Here is a 24,084-nt window from a genome sequence, read left to right on the forward strand (position 1 = left end):
ATATCAAAATACATTAGTTGGACATACAAGCAAAACATGTTACCCAAACCTAACCTATGCAGAGCTTTGCCCAGGAACTCATGGGAAACACGGTCGAAGGCCTTTTCCTGATCCAACGAGATCAGGGCTGCGTGCACCCGGCGGGCTTTGATGTACTCGACCGTGTCCCGCATGAGAGCCAGGCTGTCTGCGATGCGACGTCCGGGGATGCCGCAGGTCTGATCCGGGTGGATGATCCGTCCGATAACAGTCTTCAATCTCGTTGCCATCGTCTTGGCCAGGATCTTGTAGTCGACGTTCAGAAGGGTGATGGGACGCCAATTCTTCAGGTCGCACCTCTCTCCTTTACGCTTGTACAGGATCGTGACCATTCCTTCCCTCAGAGATGGAGGCATTCTGCCCTCCACCACCATCTCCTCATACAGCCCTAACAGGTCCGGACAGATTAGGTCTCCCAGCGCTACATAGAGCTCTGCTGGGAGGCCGTCACTGCCCGGTGTCCTGCCAGAACTAAAGGATTTGGCGGCCGAGAGCAGCTCGTCCACCGTCAGAGGAACATCCATGGCCGCCGCGTCTGCAGGGTCAAGATGGTTAGTGATACCTGACAGGAACTTATCGGCGGCCTCGGGGTCAGTAGTCTTGCGGGCGTAGAGTTCGCTGTAGAAGTCGCTGACGACCTTCATCACGTTCTCTTTCCCGCGTCGCATGCTTCCACTCTCGTCTCGTAGTTCATTCATGGGCGTGTGACCGGCGTGGAGTTTCCTGAAAAAGAACGAGTTACATTTCTCACCCTTCTCCAGGTTCTCCACTTTGGAACGGAAGACAATTCGCTTGGACTCCTCCTCGAAGTGCCTTTTCAGGCTCCTCTTAGTCTCCTCCAGCTCCTCTCTCACGTCCCAGCCGCATCGAAGAAGGTCCTGCAGGGAACGCAGCTCACGCTGGAGTCTCCTGAAGTCCCTCCTCTTCAGACACGCCTGTTGTTGACTCTTTGCCTGAAAGAAGAAACGGAACTCGAGTTTAACGTATTCCCACCAGTCAGAAACAGACCGGAAGCCCGCCTTGTAGGCCCGCCACGTGGAGTAGGCAGCTCTAAGCTCCTCCAGAATCTCACCCTTTTCCAGCAGAGAGCAGTTCAGCTTCCAGGAGCCCGGGCCAATGGGGAAGCCATGGCCCAGCACACCTTGAAAGTGAATGGCTCTGTGGTCAGAGAAGAAGCAGGGGACCATCGAGTGCCCACTCCGCCCAACCGCCCGAGAGGTAAACACAAAGTCAATCCTGGAACGCAGCGAGCCATCGGATCGGCACCATGAATAGTTCACGGATCCGTGTCCGATGGAGCCAACAACGTCCACAAGAGAGGCTTCGGTCACCATCTCAATGAGCAGTTTGGATGTGACGTCCAACTTGGCAGCCGTTCCAGAACTGCGTCCATCCTCCTCAATCGGGCAGTTGAAATCCCCGGCCATCACTACCGTCCTGGCGGTAGCGAGCTGAGGGCGCAGGGCTTGGAGGAGCTCCAGTCGATCGCTCTTCACAGGAGAAGCATACACATTGATGAACCTGACAGGTTCTCCCGCCCAGGTGCCATCCACGAGCAGTAACCTGCCGCAGACGATTTCCTGAACAGAGTCCAATGTGAAGGCGCTTCCCCTGATCAGCACGGCGACCCCCGCGGACCTACAGTCGCCTCCGCCGGACCAGTAGGATGGGCCATGGGTCCACTCCCTGGCCAGATGGTTGAAGGACCTAGAGGAGGGAAGGGAGCATTCCTGCAGGAAAAATACATCACTAGACTGAGTGTTAAGGAACGCAAAAATTGTCTGACGTCGGAACTTGTCTCTGATGCTCCTAACATTAATGGAAAAGATGTTAATGTTAGCAGTCATTGGAGGAAAGAGAAAGTTAGCGCAGGCGGTGTGCCTTAGTTACCACTCCGGTCGGGCGGTTCTTCCTCTTTGGCACCTGCTGGTAAGGGTATCTCCAGCAGACCCTCTTCTTCTAGCTGATCGAGCAGGGATGGTGCCTCAGTGGCTTCCGACTCCTCCATTTCTTCTTCGGCCACAAGGGACTCCACCATCTGCTCCAACACGTCCGGTTCTGGGAGGAGGCCATCCTCCTCTTCCTGGGGTGGATTGGGATCCACAATGAACAGCTTGGAAGGTTCTGCGACAGGACTATCTTCCACCTTCCTTTTCCTTTGGCCTGTACCTGAGGAGACAAGAGCTGGAAAATCCTCCTCGGTGAAAAGTGCAAGAGTGCTGAGGTCCTCTGCTCTCATGGTCTGGGGAGGGAGAGTGGGCTTTGGGGGGGGGGTGAGGAGACCAACTGAGGAGTAGGGAAATGAGGTGGAGGTAGTGGAATCCTCAGTAGGGTTGGCCGGGGGGGGAGGGGTTTGGACAGGGGTGACAGGGGGGGGGACCAGGGAGGGGGCAACAGTTTTCTTACCCTTTTTCCTGGACTCCGTGGCTGCTGGGGCATCGGCTGGAGCCACGGTCGCCGGGTTCTTGGCCGCCTTGTCCTTGGCCTCTGTGGCCTTGGTCGTAGCTGCCTTGGTCGACGAAGCTGTGACTACCCGATACTGGGTCACCGCGGCAACCCTTGCCCAGGATTTCTCCCGCTGTGGGCAGTCCTTGTAAAGGTGGTCCGCCTGTCCACATAGGTTGCAAGTCTTCTTCTTTGGGCAGTCCTTGGAGCTGTGTCCCGTCACCCGGCAAACCCTGCAGGCGTCCTCCTTGCAGGTCTTCATCGAATGCCCTTTCCCGCCACATTTCCTGCAGTTGTGTGGCATGTCTGGGTAGTAGATGAGACCAAAGGAGTTTCCCAGAGAGAATGTCGGGGGCAGGTGCTGGAGACCATCCTCGGATGCTGGTTCCCTGTAGAGTCGAACGGTTACTGACCACTTACCCGTCCAGAATCCGTTGCCGTTAAGGATGTGGGATGGCTCCCTCACCACTGTGCAGAGACGTCCCAGGAACGTGGAGATGTCTCTTCCTGGGGTGTGCGGGTTCCGCATGGAGACCGTGATCCTCTTCTCATCCCTCTGTATAGGACAGGATCCTAAAAAAGAATGAAAAGGGGAGTCCGGCATCGCTGCGTTCATCGCCTCCCAGTATCTCCTGCAGGCATTCACCGTGGCAAAGGTTACCAGAAAAATGCCAGTCATGAAGGTCTGGACACTCAGGGTTTCCGCCCTGGAGAAGCCCTGATCCAGAATCATCTTCTTGCAGAACACGTCGCTGGACATGTCCGGCAACCTACCATCCACCGCCTTTAGCTTCAGGGCGACCGTCTGCCGCATCCAAGGCTCCAGGGTTGGAGCCTTTTCAGGCGGCGTCCGGGCTCCCTCCGGCTGGCTGGCGTCGGAGGTAGGGGCCTCTTGGGCCGAAGAAGCCTCTGGATGAGCCTTCCTGGAGGTCCCTGGGTCCTGAGCCTTCTTGGCTGCCTTCTCTGGCTTGCTTGCCATGGCTGGTTCCTGCTTGAGTTCCCGGAGCTGGATCTTGGATTCTTCTCCGGGTGTCTTCTCCCGCTGTGTTCCTCCTCGAAGTTCCTCTGGTCTCCCCAAGTCTTCTCCGAGCCTTCGTCTTCTTGCTTCTTTCTGCCAAGCTCTTCTTCCGTCCGATCTCCCTCTTCCGGTCTCGGCTGGGCTTCGGAGCTCGTCTCCCTGATCGTATCTCGTCAAGTGTAGCTAGCTCAGTTTGTTCTGATAAGAACAGATACTACACTTGATCTTAGCCAAAAGGCCGAGAAGCGATAACCAGAATTGGTTTGGGCCTCGAGTGGCACCCTGGCCTCAGCCGGACACATCTTAGGGAGAGAGAGTGAGAGGGAGACAAACCCACGCCTACAGAAGACATTTTGTCACCCAAGCCAACCCCTGAAAAGGCTGCTTTGCACAGCAAAAACACGAAGAATGGTGCGCTTTGCAGCCGCCGCCCACTGCAATGAATCTGAATAACTCCTCCTTTTGGGCACAAGCACCTCCCCTGCCCCTTGCAGTCTTTCCAATTCATGATACAAAAAGACGGACAGGACAGGTCGCCTGACTTTCCGTCACTGCCACCCTTTGCCATCCTTACCTGTAGAAAGCCCTTTCATCATCCCCAAACCCTAATCTTTTCCCTTCACTTCCCAGCCCCCAAACCCTGCCCTCTGAACCCTTCTCACCCCCCGCATCCCTTGTCCTGTGATCCCCCTACCACCCGGGAAAAAAACGGCTTGACCCCTCCTTCCACTAGCCCACCCTCCTACCCAAAGAGCAATTTCTGCTGTGCAGCTGTCTTTCTAGGCAGCAGCGCTATTGTGATGTCATCGGGGGGCATTGTGACAAGCCGCCAGTGTTCCGTCTCTTCATGTTGTGCACTGTTCAAACGGAAAATACATCAACAGGCAGACCACAGAAAAGCGTACTAACAAAGGTTAGAGGGGGGGCTTTCTCAGAGGGCTTTTTACAGTTTGTCTATTCCCAATTAGCCGGTTTAGTATACTTAATGAAAGTACTAATTCTTTCATAGGTCGCCCATTCTTAGTATTTGACGTTCCTTATATTGCGGTATCAGGCTATGCAGCAGGTTGCAACACACCTGTGGTCACTGCAGCAGCTGACTCCACTTTGTCCAAAAGGGATCTATTCCATTCAATTGCACATGATCTAGATTAGACTGAGAACAAGATACTGCACGGGACATAGCAGAGTTGGTGAAGTTGAGTGGTGATGAGTTTGCTATTTGGATGAATAAAGCAAGTAAAAAGTGAAAAGTGAATGGGCCAAATTGAGGTGCATATGAAGTTGCTTGCTTTCTTTCAATTCGTTAATCGTGCTAATATGAATCAGGTGAATTGAGTTCTGCTTTTGGAAACTGGGTTAAGAAGGGGTGCACCGTTCCTGGAGGTACTGCAATACCAGGTCAATGCGTGGAGTGGACAGAGCAAGCTCTTTTTCCATCTCCCTGTTCTAAAAATCCATTTAATATATGGTCCCCAGATAGGGGACGTATCAGATATTAAACTGATAAGAACAGATTTTTTGATTTAATGAAGCTTTCCAAAGCACCGCAAAAAATGCATGACCGAAGTCACACCAAAAACAGTGCAAAGGCTAGGATTCGTGTGGACCCCTCCGTGAGGAGAGGGTCCCCAAAAATCAACCCCGTCCCTCCGAGCCAGAAGGCCACAGCAAGGGTCAGGGATCTTCGGTGCTCCCCCAAGCCGAAGCCTGGTTGAGCCTTGTCGTTGCTCCCAGCGTCCACCCAGGCATCTTACCCAAGTGGAGTAGAGAGCTACTAGTTGTTGGTTTCGCAGCCGAAACTGCCCGGACCGTCAACCGGTGTTGGTTTCTCAGCCCAAGGCTAACCGGACCTCCAACCGGGTGTTGGTTTCTCAGCCGAAGCTGACCCGGACCTCCAACCGGGTGTTGGTTTCTCAGCCGAAGCTGACCCAGACCTCCAACCGGGTGTTGGTTTCTCAGCCGAAGCTGACCCGGACCTCCAACCGGGTGTTGGTTTCTCAGCCCAAAGCTGAACGGACCTCCGACCATGATTATAAAAATTTCCCTTCCTAGCCAGAAGGCCAGGATAGAGCAATATGCTCAGAAAGTATGAAAGGGCAAGGTACGGTGTGCTACAGAGCCCAAGGCTCGCCGGGGTCCCAAGCCAGCAAGCTCAGACTCACTCCAGGGTCGTCAGTCCTGGGGCACATTGCACCATAGCCCCCACACTTACTCAGTCTAATAGCCTCGATCCTGGTAGGGCCATGTTTTCCTCTAGATGAATATACTATACATCAAGAGTACTAGCAAGCGCAACCTTCCAGTGTGCATTGCATCTGCCGAGCCTCACAGATACTACACTTGATCTTAGCCAAAAGGCCGAGAAGCGATAACCAGAATTGGTTTGGGCCTCGAGTGGCACCCTGGCCTCAGCCGGACACATCTTAGGGAGAGAGAGTGAGAGGGAGACAAACCCACGCCTACAGAAGACATTTTGTCACCCAAGCCAACCCTTGAAAAGGCTGCTTTGCACAGCAAAAACACGAAGAATGGTGCGCTTTGCAGCCGCCGCCCACTGCAATGAATCTGAATAACTCCTCCTTTTGGGCACAAGCACCTCCCCTGCCCCTTGCAGTCTTTCCAATTCATGATACAAAAAGACGGACAGGACAGGTCGCCTGACTTTCCGTCACTGCCACCCTTTGCCATCCTTACCTGTAGAAAGCCCTTTCATCATCCCCAAACCCTAATCTTTTCCCTTCACTTCCCAGCCCCCAAACCCTGCCCTCTGAACCCTTCTCACCCCCCGCATCCCTTGTCCTGTGATCCCCCTACCACCCGGGAAAAAAACGGCTTGACCCCTCCTTCCACTAGCCCACCCTCCTACCCAAAGAGCAATTTCTGCTGTGCAGCTGTCTTTCTAGGCAGCAGCGCTATTGTGATGTCATCGGGGGGCATTGTGACAAGCCGCCAGTGTTCCGTCTCTTCATGTTGTGCACTGTTCAAACGGAAAATACATCAACAGGCAGACCACAGAAAAGCGTACTAACAAAGGTTAGAGGGGGGGCTTTCTCAGAGGGCTTTTTACAGTTTGTCTATTCCCAATTAGCCGGTTTAGTATACTTAATGAAAGTACTAATTCTTTCATAGGTCGCCCATTCTTAGTATTTGACGTTCCTTATATTGCGGTATCAGGCTATGCAGCAGGTTGCAACACACCTGTGGTCACTGCAGCAGCTGACTCCACTTTGTCCAAAAGGGATCTATTCCATTCAATTGCACATGATCTAGATTAGACTGAGAACAAGATACTGCACGGGACATAGCAGAGTTGGTGAAGTTGAGTGGTGATGAGTTTGCTATTTGGATGAATAAAGCAAGTAAAAAGTGAAAAGTGAATGGGCCAAATTGAGGTGCATATGAAGTTGCTTGCTTTCTTTCAATTCGTTAATCGTGCTAATATGAATCAGGTGAATTGAGTTCTGCTTTTGGAAACTGGGTTAAGAAGGGGTGCACCGTTCCTGGAGGTACTGCAATACCAGGTCAATGCGTGGAGTGGACAGAGCAAGCTCTTTTTCCATCTCCCTGTTCTAAAAATCCATTTAATATATGGTCCCCAGATAGGGGACGTATCAGATATTAAACTGATAAGAACAGATTTTGATTTAATGAAGCTTTCCAAAGCACCACAAAAAATGCATGACCGAAGTCACACCAAAAACAGTGCAAAGGCTAGGATTCGTGTGGACCCCACCGTGAGGAGAGGGTCCCCAAAAATCAACCCCGTCCCTCCGAGCCAGAAGGCCACAGCAAGGGTCAGGGATCTTCGGTGCTCCCCCAAGCCGAAGCCTGGTTGAGCCTTGTCGTTGCTCCCAGCGTCCACCCAGGCATCTTACCCAAGTGGAGTAGAGAGCTACTAGTTGTTGGTTTCGCAGCCGAAACTGCCCGGACCGTCAACCGGTGTTGGTTTCTCAGCCCAAGGCTAACCGGACCTCCAACCGGGTGTTGGTTTCTCAGCCGAAGCTGACCCAGACCTCCAACCGGGTGTTGGTTTCTCAGCCGAAGCTGACCCAGACCTCCAACCGGGTGTTAGTTTCTCAGCCCAAAGCTGACCAGACCTCCGACCGGGATTATAAAAATTTCCCTTCCTAGCCAGAAGGCCGGGATAGGGTAATATGCTCAAAAAGTATGAAAAGGCAAGGTACGGTGTGCTACAGAGCCCAAGGCTTGCCGGGGTCCCAAGCCAGCAAGCTCAGACTCACTCCAGGGTCGTCAGTCCTGGGGCACGTTGTACCATAGCCCCCCACCCTTACTCAGTCTAATAGACTCGATCCTGGTAGGGCCATGTTTTCCTCTAGATGAATATACTATCCACCCAGAGTACTAGCAAGCGCAACCTTCCAGTGTGCATTGTATCATTGTACTAAGGTGGCCTGGAGCTTAAACCACCTCTTCGAACAACACTACACTTGATCTTAGCCAAAAGGCCGAGAAGCGATAACCAGAATTGGTTTGGGCCTCGAGTGGCACCCTGGCCTCAGCCGGACACATCTTAGGGAGAGAGAGTGAGAGGGAGACAAACCCACGCCTACAGAAGACATTTTGTCACCCAAGCCAACCCTTGAAAAGGCTGCTTTGCACAGCAAAAACACGAAGAATGGTGCGCTTTGCAGCCACCGCCCACTGCAATGAATCTGAATAACTCCTCCTTTTGGGCACAAGCACCTCCCCTGCCCCTTGCAGTCTTTCCAATTCATGATACAAAAAGACGGACAGGACAGGTCGCCTGACTTTCCGTCACTGCCACCCTTTGCCATCCTTACCTGTAGAAAGCCCTTTCATCATCCCCAAACCCTAATCTTTTCCCTTCACTTCCCAGCCCCCAAACCCTGCCCTCTGAACCCTTCTCACCCCCCGCATCCCTTGTCCTGTGATCCCCCTACCACCCGGGAAAAAAACGGCTTGACCCCTCCTTCCACTAGCCCACCCTCCTACCCAAAGAGCAATTTCTGCTGTGCAGCTGTCTTTCTAGGCAGCAGCGCTATTGTGATGTCATCGGGGGGCATTGTGACAAGCCGCCAGTGTTCCGTCTCTTCATGTTGTGCACTGTTCAAACGGAAAATACATCAACAGGCAGACCACAGAAAAGCGTACTAACAAAGGTTAGAGGGGGGGCTTTCTCAGAGGGCTTTTTACAGTTTGTCTATTCCCAATTAGCCGGTTTAGTATACTTAATGAAAGTACTAATTCTTTCATAGGTCGCCCATTCTTAGTATTTGACGTTCCTTATATTGCGGTATCAGGCTATGCAGCAGGTTGCAACACACCTGTGGTCACTGCAGCAGCTGACTCCACTTTGTCCAAAAGGGATCTATTCCATTCAATTGCACATGATCTAGATTAGACTGAGAACAAGATACTGCACGGGACATAGCAGAGTTGGTGAAGTTGAGTGGTGATGAGTTTGCTATTTGGATGAATAAAGCAAGTAAAAAGTGAAAAGTGAATGGGCCAAATTGAGGTGCATATGAAGTTGCTTGCTTTCTTTCAATTCGTTAATCGTGCTAATATGAATCAGGTGAATTGAGTTCTGCTTTTGGAAACTGGGTTAAGAAGGGGTGCACCGTTCCTGGAGGTACTGCAATACCAGGTCAATGCGTGGAGTGGACAGAGCAAGCTCTTTTTCCATCTCCCTGTTCTAAAAATCCATTTAATATATGGTCCCCAGATAGGGGACGTATCAGATATTAAACTGATAAGAACAGATTTTTTTTGATTTAACAGCATCTTTATTATCATGCACTACTCACAAAAAGGTAACAAACCGTGTACAGTGCCGCAGCCCCGTACACACAGAAATATACAATCCTTCTTACATAGCCATAGAGTACGACGCACTAAACTATACATCACGCTCCTATGCTTATCCATAACACTCAAGCTGAAAGAAAAAGTTAGACAATAAATAACGACGAACCGGCGATTGGGGGATGGGGGTAGGCGAAAAGGGGGATAGGGTGGGGAAATCACAGGCCCGAAGCTTTATTGAAAGACGCACATAACGGGAAAAGGAGGGAGGGGGCATGGAAGAGGTCTAAACCTCCTCCTCGGCGCTGTCGTCCGGACTGTCCATGATGGAATAGTCTCTGAGCAGGCTGTGGATCAGCCTGCGGCAATCCTGGATAGACATCCTCTCCCTCTTCAAGATGAGCCGGTTCCTGGCGACCCAAATAGCGTCCTTAAAGCAGTTCATAAGGCGCCAAGCCTCCTGGATGGCTCCAACGGTGTGAGTCCCAGGGAAGAGTCCATAAAGTACGGAATGGTACGATAGGCTCCCTCTGGGGACGGAGTTCCTCAGGTCATCCTCCAGGGCAACCAACAGGCGCTGTGCGAAACGGCAGTCCCAAAAGGCGTGCAGCGATGTTTCCTCCACGAAGGGGCACCTTGGGCAGTACCGGGTTTTGCACAGGTTCCGGGCGTGCATGAATGACCGGACGGGCAGTCCGCCCTGTATCGCCATCCATGACAAGTCCTTGTGCCCGTTGGTCAATCCAGCCGATGACACGTTTGTCCAAACAGTCTCCAGTGTGTCGTGATGAAGTCCTGGAATGTTCTCCATTTCGTCCTTGGCTCTGATGAGTTTGTGGATAGTCTTTGGCTTCCACAAATCAGGCTTGAGTCCCTCCAGTTGGTGTTCCCTCACAAACCGAACCACGTCTCCGTAGAACCATGGCGCCGTCCAGTTGTAGGGGAAGGAGCTGTCCCACTTGTCCCAGCCTAACCGTCTCCAAAGGGGGAGCAGGAAGAAGCGAGACATGGACCCACCCGCGGAACCTCTCTTGACTCGCAGAGTTCGGCGAACGCAGTCACATACGAAGGAGGATCGCAGGAGGGTGGGGATATCGGGTACGCCCTTCCCACCCTTGCGAGGATCCTTGTACATGATGCTCCGCTTTACTCTGTCCATCTTGGATCCCCAGACAAAACGAAACACCGTCCTGGTAATGGCCCTGCACACGGTGGCAAGGGGGGGCCAGGCCTGGGCCGTGTACTGCAGCACGGGCAGTACCTCGTTACGCAGGACCAGTGCTTTGCCCTCACAGGTGAGGCGTCTGAGGCTCCACAGACCGATCCGTTGGGTGATCTTGGTCAAGCGTTCCTCCCAGGACTTGAGGGCTGCTCCTTCCTTCCCGAACCAGACTCCAAGAACCTTGATGAAATCCGGCTGGATGCTGAAAGGGAAGGGGGCGGAAGAGGCCGGCTGCCAGTCCCCGAAGAGCATGGCTTCCGACTTCCCGCAGTTGACTTTGGCTCCCGAAGCCCGTCCGAAGGTCTCACAGGTCTGGACGAGGGTGTCGACTGAGCGCCGGTCCGCGCAGAAGACGGTCACGTCGTCCATGTAGAGCGAGCACTTGACCTCGAAGCGTTCTGGTCCTGGTGCGGTGATCCCTCTGATCTCTCCATTCCGCCGGATAGCCTCTGCAAAGAGTTCTATAACACAAACAAAAAGAAGAGGTGACAGAGGACAGCCTTGTCTGACCCCTGAGAGGACCGGGAAGGGGTCAGTCTTCCAGCCGTTTACCAACACCGAGCTGTGAATATCAAAATACATTAGTTGGACATACAAACAAAACATGTTACCCAAACCTAACCTGTGCAGAGCTTTGCCCAGGAACTCATGGGAAACACGGTCGAAGGCCTTTTCCTGATCCAACGAGATCAGGGCTGCGTGCACCCGGCGGGCTTTGATGTACTCGACCGTGTCCCGCATGAGAGCCAGGCTGTCTGCGATGCGACGTCCGGGGATGCCGCAGGTCTGATCCGGGTGGATGATCCGTCCGATAACCGTCTTCAGTCTCGTTGCCATCGTCTTGGCCAGGATCTTGTAGTCGACATTCAGAAGGGTGATGGGACGCCAATTCTTCAGGTCGCACCTCTCTCCTTTACGCTTGTACAGGATCGTGACCATTCCTTCCCTCAGAGATGGAGGCATTCTGCCCTCCACCACCATCTCCTCATACAGCCCTAACAGGTCCGGACAGATTAGGTCTCCCAGCGCTACATAGAGCTCTGCTGGGAGGCCGTCACTGCCCGGTGTCCTGCCAGAACTAAAGGATTTGGCGGCCGAGAGCAGCTCGTCCACCGTCAGAGGAACGTCCATGGCCGCCGCGTCTGCAGGGTCAAGATGGTTAGTGATACCTGACAGGAACTTATCGGCGGCCTCGGGGTCAGTAGTCTTGCGGGCGTAGAGTTCGCTGTAGAAGTCGCTGACGACCTTCATCACATTCTCTTTCCCGCGTCGTATGCTTCCACTCTCGTCTCGTAGTTCATTCATGGGCGTGTGACCGGCGTGGAGTTTCCTGAAAAAGAACGAGTTACATTTCTCACCCTTCTCCAGGTTCTCCACTTTGGAACGGAAGACAATTCGCTCGGACTCCTCCTCGAAGTGCCTTTTCAGGCTCCTCTTAGTCTCCTCCAGCTCCTCTCTCACGTCCCAGCCGCATCGAAGAAGGTCCTGCAGGGAACGCAGCTCACGCTGGAGTCTCCTGAAGTCCCTCCTCTTCAGACACGCCTGTTGTTGACTCTTTGCCTGAAAGAAGAAACGGAACTCGAGTTTAACGTATTCCCACCAGTCAGAAACAGACTGGAAGCCCGCCTTGTAGGCCCGCCACGTGGAGTAGGCAGCTCTAAGCTCCTCCAGAATCTCACCCTTTTCCAGCAGAGAGCAGTTCAGCTTCCAGGAGCCCGGGCCAATGGGGAAGCCATGGCCCAGCACACCTTGAAAGTGAATGGCTCTGTGGTCAGAGAAGAAGCAGGGGACCATCGAGTGCCCACTCCGCCTAACCGCCCGAGAGGTAAACACAAAGTCAATCCTGGAACGCAGCGAGCCATCGGATCGGCACCATGAATAGTTCACGGATCCGTGTCCGATGGAGCCAACAACGTCCACAAGAGAGGCTTCGGTCACCATCTCAATGAGCAGTTTGGATGTGACGTCCAACTTGGCAGCCGTTCCAGAACTGCGTCCATCCTCCTCAATCGGGCAGTTGAAATCCCCGGCCATCACTACCGTCCTGGCGGTAGCGAGCTGAGGGCGCAGGGCTTGGAGGAGCTCCAGTCGATCGCTCTTCACAGGAGAAGCATACACATTGATGAACCTGACAGGTTCTCCCGCCCAGGTGCCATCCACGAGCAGTAACCTGCCGCAGACGATTTCCTGAACAGAGTCCAATGTGAAGGCGCTTCCCCTGATCAGCACGGCGACCCCCGCGGACCTACAGTCGCCCCCGCCAGACCAGTAGGATGGGCCATGGGTCCACTCCCTGGCCAGATGGTTGAAGGACCTAGAGGAGGGAAGGGAGCATTCCTGCAGGAAAAATACATCACTAGACTGAGTGTTAAGGAACGCAAAAATTGTCTGACGTCGGAACTTGTCTCTGATGCTCCTAACATTAATGGAAAAGATGTTAATGTTAGCAGTCATTGGAGGAAAGAGAAAGTTAGAGCAGGCGGTGTGCCTTAGTTACCACTCCGGTCGGGCGGTTCTTCCTCTTTGGCACCTGCTGGTAAGGGTATCTCCAGCAGACCCTCTTCTTCTAGCTGATCGAGCAGGGATGGTGCCTCAGTGGCTTCCGACTCCTCCATTTCTTCTTCGGCCACAAGGGACTCCACCATCTGCTCCAACACGTCCGGTTCTGGGAGGAGGCCATCCTCCTCTTCCTGGGGTGGATTGGGGTCCACAATGAACAGCTTGGAAGGTTCTGCGACAGGACTATCTTCCACCTTCCTTTTCCTTTGGCCTGTACCTGAGGAGACAAGAGCTGGAAAATCCTCCTCGGTGAAAAGTGCAAGAGTGCTGAGGCCCTCTGCTCTCATGGTCTGGGGAGGGAGAGTGGGCTTTGGGGGTGGGGTGAGGAGACCAACTGAGGAGTAGGGAAATGAGGTGGAGGTAGTGGAATCCTCAGTAGGGTTGGCCGGGGGGGGGGGGGTTTGGACAGGGGTGACAGGGGGGGGGGCCAGGGAGGGGGCAACAGTTTTCTTACCCTTCTTTTCCCTGGACTCCGTGGCTGCTGGGGCATCGGCTGGAGCCACGGTCGCTGGGTTCTTGGCCGCCTTGTCCTTGGCCTCTGTGGCCTTGGTCGTAGCTGCCTTGGTCGACGAAGCTGTGACTACCCGATACTGGGTCGCCGCGGCAACCCTTGCCCAGGATTTCTCCCGCTGTGGGCAGTCCTTGTAAAGGTGGTCCGCCTGTCCACATAGGTTGCAAGTCTTCTTCTTTGGGCAGTCCTTGGAGCTGTGTCCTGTCACCCGGCAAACCCTGCAGGCGTCCTCCTTGCAGGTCTTCATCGAATGCCCTTTCCCGCCACATTTCCTGCAGTTGTGTGGCATGTCCGGGTAGTAGATGAGACCAAAGGAGTTTCCCAGAGAGAATGTCGGGGGCAGGTGCTGGAGACCATCCTCGGATGCTGGTTCCCTGTGGAGTCGAACGGTTACTGACCACTTACCCGTCCAGAATCCGTTGCCGTTAAGGATGTGGGATGGCTCCCTCACCACTGTGCAGAGACGTCCCAGGAACGTGGAGATGTCTCTTCCTGGGGTGTGCGGGTTCCGCATGGAGACCGTGATCCTCTTCTCATCCCTCTGTATAGGACAGGATCCTAAAAAAGAATGAAAAGGGGAGTCCGGCATCGCTGCGTTCATCGCCTCCCAGTATCTCCTGCAGGCATTCACCGTGGCAAAGGTTACCAGAAAAATACCAGTCATGAAGGTCTGGACACTCAGGGTTTCCGCCCTGGAGAAGCCCTGATCCAGAATCATCTTCTTGCAGAACACGTCGCTGGACATGTCCGGCAACCTACCATCCACCGCCTTTAGCTTCAGGGCGACCGTCTGCCGCATCCAAGGCTCCAGGGTTGGAGCCTTTTCAGGCGGCGTCCGGGCTCCCTCCGGCTGGCTGGCGTCGGAGGTAGGGGCCTCTTGGGCCGAAGAAGCCTCTGGATGAGCCTTCCTGGAGGTCCCTGGGTCCTGAGCCTTCTTGGCTGCCTTCTCTGGCTTGCTTGCCATTACTGGTTCCTGCTTGAGTTCCCGGAGCTGGATCTTGGATTCTTCTCCGGGTGTCTTCTCCCGCTGTGTTCCTCCTCGAAGTTCCTCTGGTCTCCCCAAGTCTTCTCCGAGCCTTCGTCTTCTTGCTTCTTTCTGCCAAGCTCTTCTTCCGTCCGATCTCCCTCTTCCGGTCTCGGCTGGGCTTCGGAGCTCGTCTCCCTGATCGTATCTCGTCAAGTGTAGCTAGCTCAGTTTGTTCTGATAAGAACAGATACTACACTTGATCTTAGCCAAAAGGCCGAGAAGCGATAACCAGAATTGGTTTGGGCCTCGAGTGGCACCCTGGCCTCAGCCGGACACATCTTAGGGAGAGAGAGTGAGAGGGAGACAAACCCACGCCTACAGAAGACATTTTGTCACCCAAGCCAACCCTTGAAAAGGCTGCTTTGCACAGCAAAAACACGAAGAATGGTGCGCTTTGCAGCCGCCGCCCACTGCAATGAATCTGAATAACTCCTCCTTTTGGGCACAAGCACCTCCCCTGCCCCTTGCAGTCTTTCCAATTCATGATACAAAAAGACGGACAGGACAGGTCGCCTGACTTTCCGTCACTGCCACCCTTTGCCATCCTTACCTGTAGAAAGCCCTTTCATCATCCCCAAACCCTAATCTTTTCCCTTCACTTCCCAGCCCCCAAACCCTGCCCTCTGAACCCTTCTCACCCCCCGCATCCCTTGTCCTGTGATCCCCCTACCACCCGGGAAAAAAACGGCTTGACCCCTCCTTCCACTAGCCCACCCTCCTACCCAAAGAGCAATTTCTGCTGTGCAGCTGTCTTTCTAGGCAGCAGCGCTATTGTGATGTCATCGGGGGGCATTGTGACAAGCCGCCAGTGTTCCGTCTCTTCATGTTGTGCACTGTTCAAACGGAAAATACATCAACAGGCAGACCACAGAAAAGCGTACTAACAAAGGTTAGAGGGGGGGCTTTCTCAGAGGGCTTTTTACAGTTTGTCTATTCCCAATTAGCCGGTTTAGTATACTTAATGAAAGTACTAATTCTTTCATAGGTTGCCCATTCTTAGTATTTGACGTTCCTTATATTGCGGTATCAGGCTATGCAGCAGGTTGCAACACACCTGTGGTCACTGCAGCAGCTGACTCCACTTTGTCCAAAAGGGATCTATTCCATTCAATTGCACATGATCTAGATTAGACTGAGAACAAGATACTGCACGGGACATAGCAGAGTTGGTGAAGTTGAGTGGTGATGAGTTTGCTATTTGGATGAATAAAGCAAGTAAAAAGTGAAAAGTGAATGGGCCAAATTGAGGTGCATATGAAGTTGCTTGCTTTCTTTCAATTCGTTAATCGTGCTAATATGAATCAGGTGAATTGAGTTCTGCTTTTGGAAACTGGGTTAAGAAGGGGTGCACCGTTCCTGGAGGTACTGCAATACCAGGTCAATGCGTGGAGTGGACAGAGCAAGCTCTTTTTCCATCTCCCTGTTCTAAAAATCCATTTAATATATGGTCCACAGATAGGGGACGTATCAGATATTAAACTGATAAGAACAGATTTTTTTTTTTTTTTTTTTTTATTTCATCCGCAAATTTCAGAAAACGGTCATCGGCCACCACACAAAAGCGCAGTGCCGCAGGTGATCGCCTCCCGAGCCCAGGAACCACCAGCCATAAGGGGACGTAAGCACCAAAAGGCGCAACAATCCCCGAGGCCGGCGGTTGTGCAAGCCCGGGCCCCTCCCAGCCAAGACCAAGGAAAACCCAATGAAGGGACTACACTTGATCTTAGCCAAAAGGCCGAGAAGCGATAACCAGAATTGGTTTGGGCCTCGAGTGGCACCCTGGCCTCAGCCGGACACATCTTAGGGAGAGAGAGTGAGAGGGAGACAAACCCACGCCTACAGAAGACATTTTGTCACCCAAGCCAACCCTTGAAAAGGCTGCTTTGCACAGCAAAAACACGAAGAATGGTGCGCTTTGCAGCCGCCGCCCACTGCAATGAATCTGAATAACTCCTCCTTTTGGGCACAAGCACCTCCCCTGCCCCTTGCAGTCTTTCCAATTCATGATACAAAAAGACGGACAGGACAGGTCGCCTGACTTTCCGTCACTGCCACCCTTTGCCATCCTTACCTGTAGAAAGCCCTTTCATCATCCCCAAACCCTAATCTTTTCCCTTCACTTCCCAGCCCCCAAACCCTGCCCTCTGAACCCTTCTCACCCCCCGCATCCCTTGTCCTGTGATCCCCCTACCACCCGGGAAAAAAACGGCTTGACCCCTCCTTCCACTAGCCCACCCTCCTACCCAAAGAGCAATTTCTGCTGTGCAGCTGTCTTTCTAGGCAGCAGCGCTATTGTGATGTCATCGGGGGGCATTGTGACAAGCCGCCAGTGTTCCGTCTCTTCATGTTGTGCACTGTTCAAACGGAAAATACATCAACAGGCAGACCACAGAAAAGCGTACTAACAAAGGTTAGAGGGGGGGCTTTCTCAGAGGGCTTTTTACAGTTTGTCTATTCCCAATTAGCCGGTTTAGTATACTTAATGAAAGTACTAATTCTTTCATAGGTCGCCCATTCTTAGTATTTGACGTTCCTTATATTGCGGTATCAGGCTATGCAGCAGGTTGCAACACACCTGTGGTCACTGCAGCAGCTGACTCCACTTTGTCCAAAAGGGATCTATTCCATTCAATTGCACATGATCTAGATTAGACTGAGAACAAGATACTGCACGGGACATAGCAGAGTTGGTGAAGTTGAGTGGTGATGAGTTTGCTATTTGGATGAATAAAGCAAGTAAAAAGTGAAAAGTGAATGGGCCAAATTGAGGTGCATATGAAGTTGCTTGCTTTCTTTCAATTCGTTAATCGTGCTAATATGAATCAGGTGAATTGAGTTCTGCTTTTGGAAACTGGGTTAAGAAGGGGTGCACCGTTCCTGGAGGTACTGCAATACCAGGTCAATGCGTGGAGTGGACAGAGCAAGCTCTTTTTCCATCTCCCTGTTCTAAAAATCCATTTAATATATGGTCCACAGATAGGGGACGTATCAGATATTAAACTGATAAGAACAGATTTTTTTTTTTTTTTTTTTTTATTTCATCCGCAAATTTCAGAAAACGGTCATCGGCCACCACACAAAAGCGCAGTGCCGCAGGTGATCGCCTCCCGAGCCCAGGAACCACCAGCCATAAGGGGACGTAAGCACCAAAAGGCGCAACAATCCCCGAGGCCGGCGGTTGTGCAAGCCCGGGCCCCTCCCAGCCAAGACCAAGGAAAACCCAATGAAGGGACTACACTTGATCTTAGCCAAAAGGCCGAGAAGCGATAACCAGAATTGGTTTGGGCCTCGAGTGGCACCCTGGCCTCAGCCGGACACATCTTAGGGAGAGAGAGTGAGAGGGAGACAAACCCACGCCTACAGAAGACATTTTGTCACCCAAGCCAACCCTTGAAAAGGCTGCTTTGCACAGCAAAAACACGAAGAATGGTGCGCTTTGCAGCCGCCGCCCACTGCAATGAATCTGAATAACTCCTCCTTTTGGGCACAAGCACCTCCCCTGCCCCTTGCAGTCTTTCCAATTCATGATACAAAAAGACGGACAGGACAGGTCGCCTGACTTTCCGTCACTGCCACCCTTTGCCATCCTTACCTGTAGAAAGCCCTTTCATCATCCCCAAACCCTAATCTTTTCCCTTCACTTCCCAGCCCCCAAACCCTGCCCTCTGAACCCTTCTCACCCCCCGCATCCCTTGTCCTGTGATCCCCCTACCACCCGGGAAAAAAACGGCTTGACCCCTCCTTCCACTAGCCCACCCTCCTACCCAAAGAGCAATTTCTGCTGTGCAGCTGTCTTTCTAGGCAGCAGCGCTATTGTGATGTCATCGGGGGGCATTGTGACAAGCCGCCAGTGTTCCGTCTCTTCATGTTGTGCACTGTTCAAACGGAAAATACATCAACAGGCAGACCACAGAAAAGCGTACTAACAAAGGTTAGAGGGGGGGCTTTCTCAGAGGGCTTTTTACAGTTTGTCTATTCCCAATTAGCCGGTTTAGTATACTTAATGAAAGTACTAATTCTTTCATAGGTCGCCCATTCTTAGTATTTGACGTTCCTTATATTGCGGTATCAGGCTATGCAGCAGGTTGCAACACACCTGTGGTCACTGCAGCAGCTGACTCCACTTTGTCCAAAAGGGATCTATTCCATTCAATTGCACATGATCTAGATTAGACTGAGAACAAGATACTGCACGGGACATAGCAGAGTTGGTGAAGTTGAGTGGTGATGAGTTTGCTATTTGGATGAATAAAGCAAGTAAAAAGTGAAAAGTGAATGGGCCAAATTGAGGTGCATATGAAGTTGCTTGCTTTCTTTCAATTCGTTAATCGTGCTAATATGAATCAGGTGAATTGAGTTCTGCTTTTGGAAACTGGGTTAAGAAGGGGTGCACCGTTCCTGGAGGTACTGCAATACCAGGTCAATGCGTGGAGTGGACAGAGCAAGCTCTTTTTCCATCTCCCTGTTCTAAAAATCCATTTAATATATGGTCCCCAGATAGGGGACGTATCAGATATTAAACTGATAAGAACAGATGAGATTTCATCCGCAAATTTCAGAAAACGGTCATCGGCCACCACACAATAGCGCAGTGCCGCAGGTGATCGCCTCCCGAGCCCAGGAACCACCAGCCAGAAGGGGACGTAAGCACCAAAAGGCGCAACAATCCCCAAGGCCGGCGGTTGTGCAAGCCCGGGCCCCTCCCAGCCAAGACCAAGGCAAACCCAATGAAGGGACTACACTTGATCTTAGCCAAAAGGCCGAGAAGCGATAACCAGAATTGGTTTGGGCCTCGAGTGGCACCCTGGCCTCAGCCGGACACATCTTAGGGAGAGAGAGTGAGAGGGAGACAAACCCACGCCTACAGAAGACATTTTGTCACCCAAGCCAACCCTTGAAAAGGCTGCTTTGCACAGCAAAAACACGAAGAATGGTGCGCTTTGCAGCCGCCGCCCACTGCAATGAATCTGAATAACTCCTCCTTTTGGGCACAAGCACCTCCCCTGCCCCTTGCAGTCTTTCCAATTCATGATACAAAAAGACGGACAGGACAGGTCGCCTGACTTTCCGTCACTGCCACCCTTTGCCATCCTTACCTGTAGAAAGCCCTTTCATCATCCCCAAACCCTAATCTTTTCCCTTCACTTCCCAGCCCCCAAACCCTGCCCTCTGAACCCTTCTCACCCCCCGCATCCCTTGTCCTGTGATCCCCCTACCACCCGGGAAAAAAACGGCTTGACCCCTCCTTCCACTAGCCCACCCTCCTACCCAAAGAGCAATTTCTGCTGTGCAGCTGTCTTTCTAGGCAGCAGCGCTATTGTGATGTCATCGGGGGGCATTGTGACAAGCCGCCAGTGTTCCGTCTCTTCATGTTGTGCACTGTTCAAACGGAAAATACATCAACAGGCAGACCACAGAAAAGCGTACTAACAAAGGTTAGAGGGGGGGCTTTCTCAGAGGGCTTTTTACAGTTTGTCTATTCCCAATTAGCCGGTTTAGTATACTTAATGAAAGTACTAATTCTTTCATAGGTCGCCCATTCTTAGTATTTGACGTTCCTTATATTGCGGTATCAGGCTATGCAGCAGGTTGCAACACACCTGTGGTCACTGCAGCAGCTGACTCCACTTTGTCCAAAAGGGATCTATTCCATTCAATTGCACATGATCTAGATTAGACTGAGAAAAAGATACTGCACGGGACATAGCAGAGTTGGTGAAGTTGAGTGGTGATGAGTTTGCTATTTGGATGAATAAAGCAAGTAAAAAGTGAAAAGTGAATGGGCCAAATTGAGGTGCATATGAAGTTGCTTGCTTTCTTTCAATTCATTAATCGTGCTAATATGAATCAGGTGAATTGAGTTCTGCTTTTGGAAACTGGGTTAAGAAGGGGTGCACCGTTCCTGGAGGTACTGCAATACCAGGTCAATGCGTGGAGTGGACAGAGCAAGCTCTTTTTCCATCTCCCTGTTCTAAAAATCCATTTAATATATGGTCCCCAGATAGGGGACGTATCAGATATTAAACTGATAAGAACAGATACTACACTTGATCTTAGCCAAAAGGCCGAGAAGCGATAACCAGAATTGGTTTGGGCCTCGAGTGGCACCCTGGCCTCAGCCGGACACATCTTAGGGAGAGAGAGTGAGAGGGAGACAAACCCACGCCTACAGAAGACATTTTGTCACCCAAGCCAACCCTTGAAAAGGCTGCTTTGCACAGCAAAAACACGAAGAATGGTGCGCTTTGCAGCCGCCGCCCACTGCAATGAATCTGAATAACTCCTCCTTTTGGGCACAAGCACCTCCCCTGCCCCTTGCAGTCTTTCCAATTCATGATACAAAAAGACGGACAGGACAGGTCGCCTGACTTTCCGTCACTGCCACCCTTTGCCATCCTTACCTGTAGAAAGCCCTTTCATCATCCCCAAACCCTAATCTTTTCCCTTCACTTCCCAGCCCCCAAACCCTGCCCTCTGAACCCTTCTCACCCCCCGCATCCCTTGTCCTGTGATCCCCCTACCACCCGGGAAAAAAACGGCTTGACCCCTCCTTCCACTAGCCCACCCTCCTACCCAAAGAGCAATTTCTGCTGTGCAGCTGTCTTTCTAGGCAGCAGCGCTATTGTGATGTCATCGGGGGGCATTGTGACAAGCCGCCAGTGTTCCGTCTCTTCATGTTGTGCACTGTTCAAACGGAAAATACATCAACAGGCAGACCACAGAAAAGCGTACTAACAAAGGTTAGAGGGGGGGCTTTCTCAGAGGGCTTTTTACAGTTTGTCTATTCCCAATTAGCCGGTTTAGTATACTTAATGAAAGTACTAATTCTTTCATAGGTCGCCCATTCTTAGTATTTGACGTTCCTTATATTGCGGTATCAGGCTATGCAGCAGGTTGCAACACACCTGTGGTCACTGCAGCAGCTGACTCCACTTTGTCCAAAAGGGATCTATTCCATTCAATTGCACATGATCTAGATTAGACTGAGAACAAGATACTGCACGGGACATAGCAGAGTTGGTGAAGTTGAGTGGTGATGAGTTTGCTATTTGGATGAATAAAGCAAGTAAAAAGTGAAAAGTGAATGGGCCAAATTGAGGTGCATATGAAGTTGCTTGCTTTCTTTCAATTCGTTAATCGTGCTAATATGAATCAGGTGAATTGAGTTCTGCTTTTGGAAACTGGGTTAAGAAGGGGTGCACCGTTCCTGGAGGTACTGCAATACCAGGTCAATGCGTGGAGTGGACAGAGCAAGCTCTTTTTCCATCTCCCTGTTCTAAAAATCCATTTAATATATGGTCCCCAGATAGGGGACGTATCAGATATTAAACTGATAAGAACAGATTTTTGATTTAATGAAGCTTTCCAAAGCACCACAAAAAATGCATGACCGAAGTCACACCAAAAACAGTGCAAAGGCTAGGATTCGTGTGGACCCCACCGTGAGGAGAGGGTCCCCAAAAATCAACCCCGTCCCTCCGAGCCAGAAGGCCACAGCAAGGGTCAGGGATCTTCGGTGCTCCCCCAAGCCGAAGCCTGGTTGAGCCTTGTCGTTGCTCCCAGCGTCCACCCAGGCATCTTACCCAAGTGGAGTAGAGAGCTACTAGTTGTTGGTTTGGCAGCCGAAACTGCCCGGACCGTCAACCGGTGTTGGTTTCTCAGCCCAAGGCTAACCGGACCTCCAACCGGGTGTTGGTTTCTCAGCCGAAGCTGACCCAGACCTCCAACCGGGTGTTGGTTTCTCAGCCGAAGCTGACCCAGACCTCCAACCGGGTGTTAGTTTCTCAGCCCAAAGCTGACCAGACCTCCGACCGGGATTATAAAAATTTCCCTTCTTAGCCAGAAGGCCGGGATAGGGTAATATGCTCAAAAAGTATGAAAAGGCAAGGTACGGTGTGCTACAGAGCCCAAGGCTTGCCGGGGTCCCAAGCCAGCAAGCTCAGACTCACTCCAGGGTCGTCAGTCCTGGGGCACGTTGTACCATAGCCCCCCACCCTTACTCAGTCTAATAGCCTCGATCCTGGTAGGGCCATGTTTTCCTCTAGATGAATATACTATCCACCCAGAGTACTAGCAAGCGCAACCTTCCAGTGTGCATTGTATCATTGTACTAAGGTGGCCTGGAGCTTAAACCATCTCTTCGAACAACACTACACTTGATCTTAGCCAAAAGGCCGAGAAGCGATAACCAGAATTGGTTTGGGCCTCGAGTGGCACCCTGGCCTCAGCCGGACACATCTTAGGGAGAGAGAGTGAGAGGGAGACAAACCCACGCCTACAGAAGACATTTTGTCACCCAAGCCAACCCTTGAAAAGGCTGCTTTGCACAGCAAAAACACGAAGAATGGTGCGCTTTGCAGCCGCCGCCCACTGCAATGAATCTGAATAACTCCTCCTTTTGGGCACAAGCACCTCCCCTGCCCCTTGCAGTCTTTCCAATTCATGATACAAAAAGACGGACAGGACAGGTCGCCTGACTTTCCGTCACTGCCACCCTTTGCCATCCTTACCTGTAGAAAGCCCTTTCATCATCCCCAAACCCTAATCTTTTCCCTTCACTTCCCAGCCCCCAAACCCTGCCCTCTGAACCCTTCTCACCCCCCGCATCCCTTGTCCTGTGATCCCCCTACCACCCGGGAAAAAAACGGCTTGACCCCTCCTTCCACTAGCCCACCCTCCTACCCAAAGAGCAATTTCTGCTGTGCAGCTGTCTTTCTAGGCAGCAGCGCTATTGTGATGTCATCGGGGGGCATTGTGACAAGCCGCCAGTGTTCCGTCTCTTCATGTTGTGCACTGTTCAAACGGAAAATACATCAACAGGCAGACCACAGAAAAGCGTACTAACAAAGGTTAGAGGGGGGGCTTTCTCAGAGGGCTTTTTACAGTTTGTCTATTCCCAATTAGCCGGTTTAGTATACTTAATGAAAGTACTAATTCTTTCATAGGTCGCCCATTCTTAGTATTTGACGTTCCTTATATTGCGGTATCAGGCTATGCAGCAGGTTGCAACACACCTGTGGTCACTGCAGCAGCTGACTCCACTTTGTCCAAAAGGGATCTATTCCATTCAATTGCACATGATCTAGATTAGACTGAGAACAAGATACTGCACGGGACATAGCAGAGTTGGTGAAGTTGAGTGGTGATGAGTTTGCTATTTGGATGAATAAAGCAAGTAAAAAGTGAAAAGTGAATGGGCCAAATTGAGGTGCATATGAAGTTGCTTGCTTTCTTTCAATTCGTTAATCGTGCTAATATGAATCAGGTGAATTGAGTTCTGCTTTTGGAAACTGGGTTAAGAAGGGGTGCACCGTTCCTGGAGGTACTGCAATACCAGGTCAATGCGTGGAGTGGACAGAGCAAGCTCTTTTTCCATCTCCCTGTTCTAAAAATCCATTTAATATATGGTCCCCAGATAGGGGACGTATCAGATATTAAACTGATAAGAACAGATCACGTTTCAAACAAGCTTT

At 51.7% G+C, this 24,084-nt stretch overlaps 5 non-coding genes and 7 pseudogenes across 5 annotated transcripts; all 12 read right to left on the bottom strand.

The window, feature by feature from the left end:
* Positions 1-3,662: 3,662 nt before the first annotated feature.
* On the bottom strand, positions 3,663-3,752 carry LOC142292698 (U2 spliceosomal RNA; annotated as a pseudogene).
* A 1,114-nt stretch (positions 3,753-4,866) lies between these two features.
* LOC142293193 (U2 spliceosomal RNA) lies at positions 4,867-5,064 on the bottom strand. The gene has a single exon (XR_012751181.1). It is a non-coding gene; the product is annotated as a U2 spliceosomal RNA (small nuclear RNA).
* A 684-nt stretch (positions 5,065-5,748) lies between these two features.
* Positions 5,749-5,875, bottom strand: LOC142292720 (U2 spliceosomal RNA; annotated as a pseudogene).
* Positions 5,876-6,989: 1,114 nt separating this feature from the next.
* On the bottom strand, positions 6,990-7,185 carry LOC142293183 (U2 spliceosomal RNA). The gene has a single exon (XR_012751173.1). It is a non-coding gene; the product is annotated as a U2 spliceosomal RNA (small nuclear RNA).
* A 1,912-nt stretch (positions 7,186-9,097) lies between these two features.
* On the bottom strand, positions 9,098-9,304 carry LOC142293148 (U2 spliceosomal RNA; annotated as a pseudogene).
* Positions 9,305-14,747: 5,443 nt separating this feature from the next.
* On the bottom strand, positions 14,748-14,837 carry LOC142292699 (U2 spliceosomal RNA; annotated as a pseudogene).
* A 1,114-nt stretch (positions 14,838-15,951) lies between these two features.
* Positions 15,952-16,153, bottom strand: LOC142292652 (U2 spliceosomal RNA; annotated as a pseudogene).
* A 1,319-nt stretch (positions 16,154-17,472) lies between these two features.
* Positions 17,473-17,674, bottom strand: LOC142292654 (U2 spliceosomal RNA; annotated as a pseudogene).
* Positions 17,675-18,993: 1,319 nt separating this feature from the next.
* Positions 18,994-19,178, bottom strand: LOC142293261 (U2 spliceosomal RNA). The gene has a single exon (XR_012751237.1). It is a non-coding gene; the product is annotated as a U2 spliceosomal RNA (small nuclear RNA).
* A 1,319-nt stretch (positions 19,179-20,497) lies between these two features.
* On the bottom strand, positions 20,498-20,688 carry LOC142292457 (U2 spliceosomal RNA). The gene has a single exon (XR_012750619.1). It is a non-coding gene; the product is annotated as a U2 spliceosomal RNA (small nuclear RNA).
* A 1,114-nt stretch (positions 20,689-21,802) lies between these two features.
* On the bottom strand, positions 21,803-21,995 carry LOC142293131 (U2 spliceosomal RNA). Its single transcript, XR_012751133.1, has one exon. It is a non-coding gene; the product is annotated as a U2 spliceosomal RNA (small nuclear RNA).
* A 1,916-nt stretch (positions 21,996-23,911) lies between these two features.
* Positions 23,912-24,084, bottom strand: LOC142292562 (U2 spliceosomal RNA; annotated as a pseudogene).

The sequence above is a fragment of the Anomaloglossus baeobatrachus genome, chromosome 2, assembly GCF_048569485.1.
Source record: "Anomaloglossus baeobatrachus isolate aAnoBae1 chromosome 2, aAnoBae1.hap1, whole genome shotgun sequence".
Classification (NCBI taxonomy): domain Eukaryota; kingdom Metazoa; phylum Chordata; class Amphibia; order Anura; family Aromobatidae; genus Anomaloglossus; species Anomaloglossus baeobatrachus.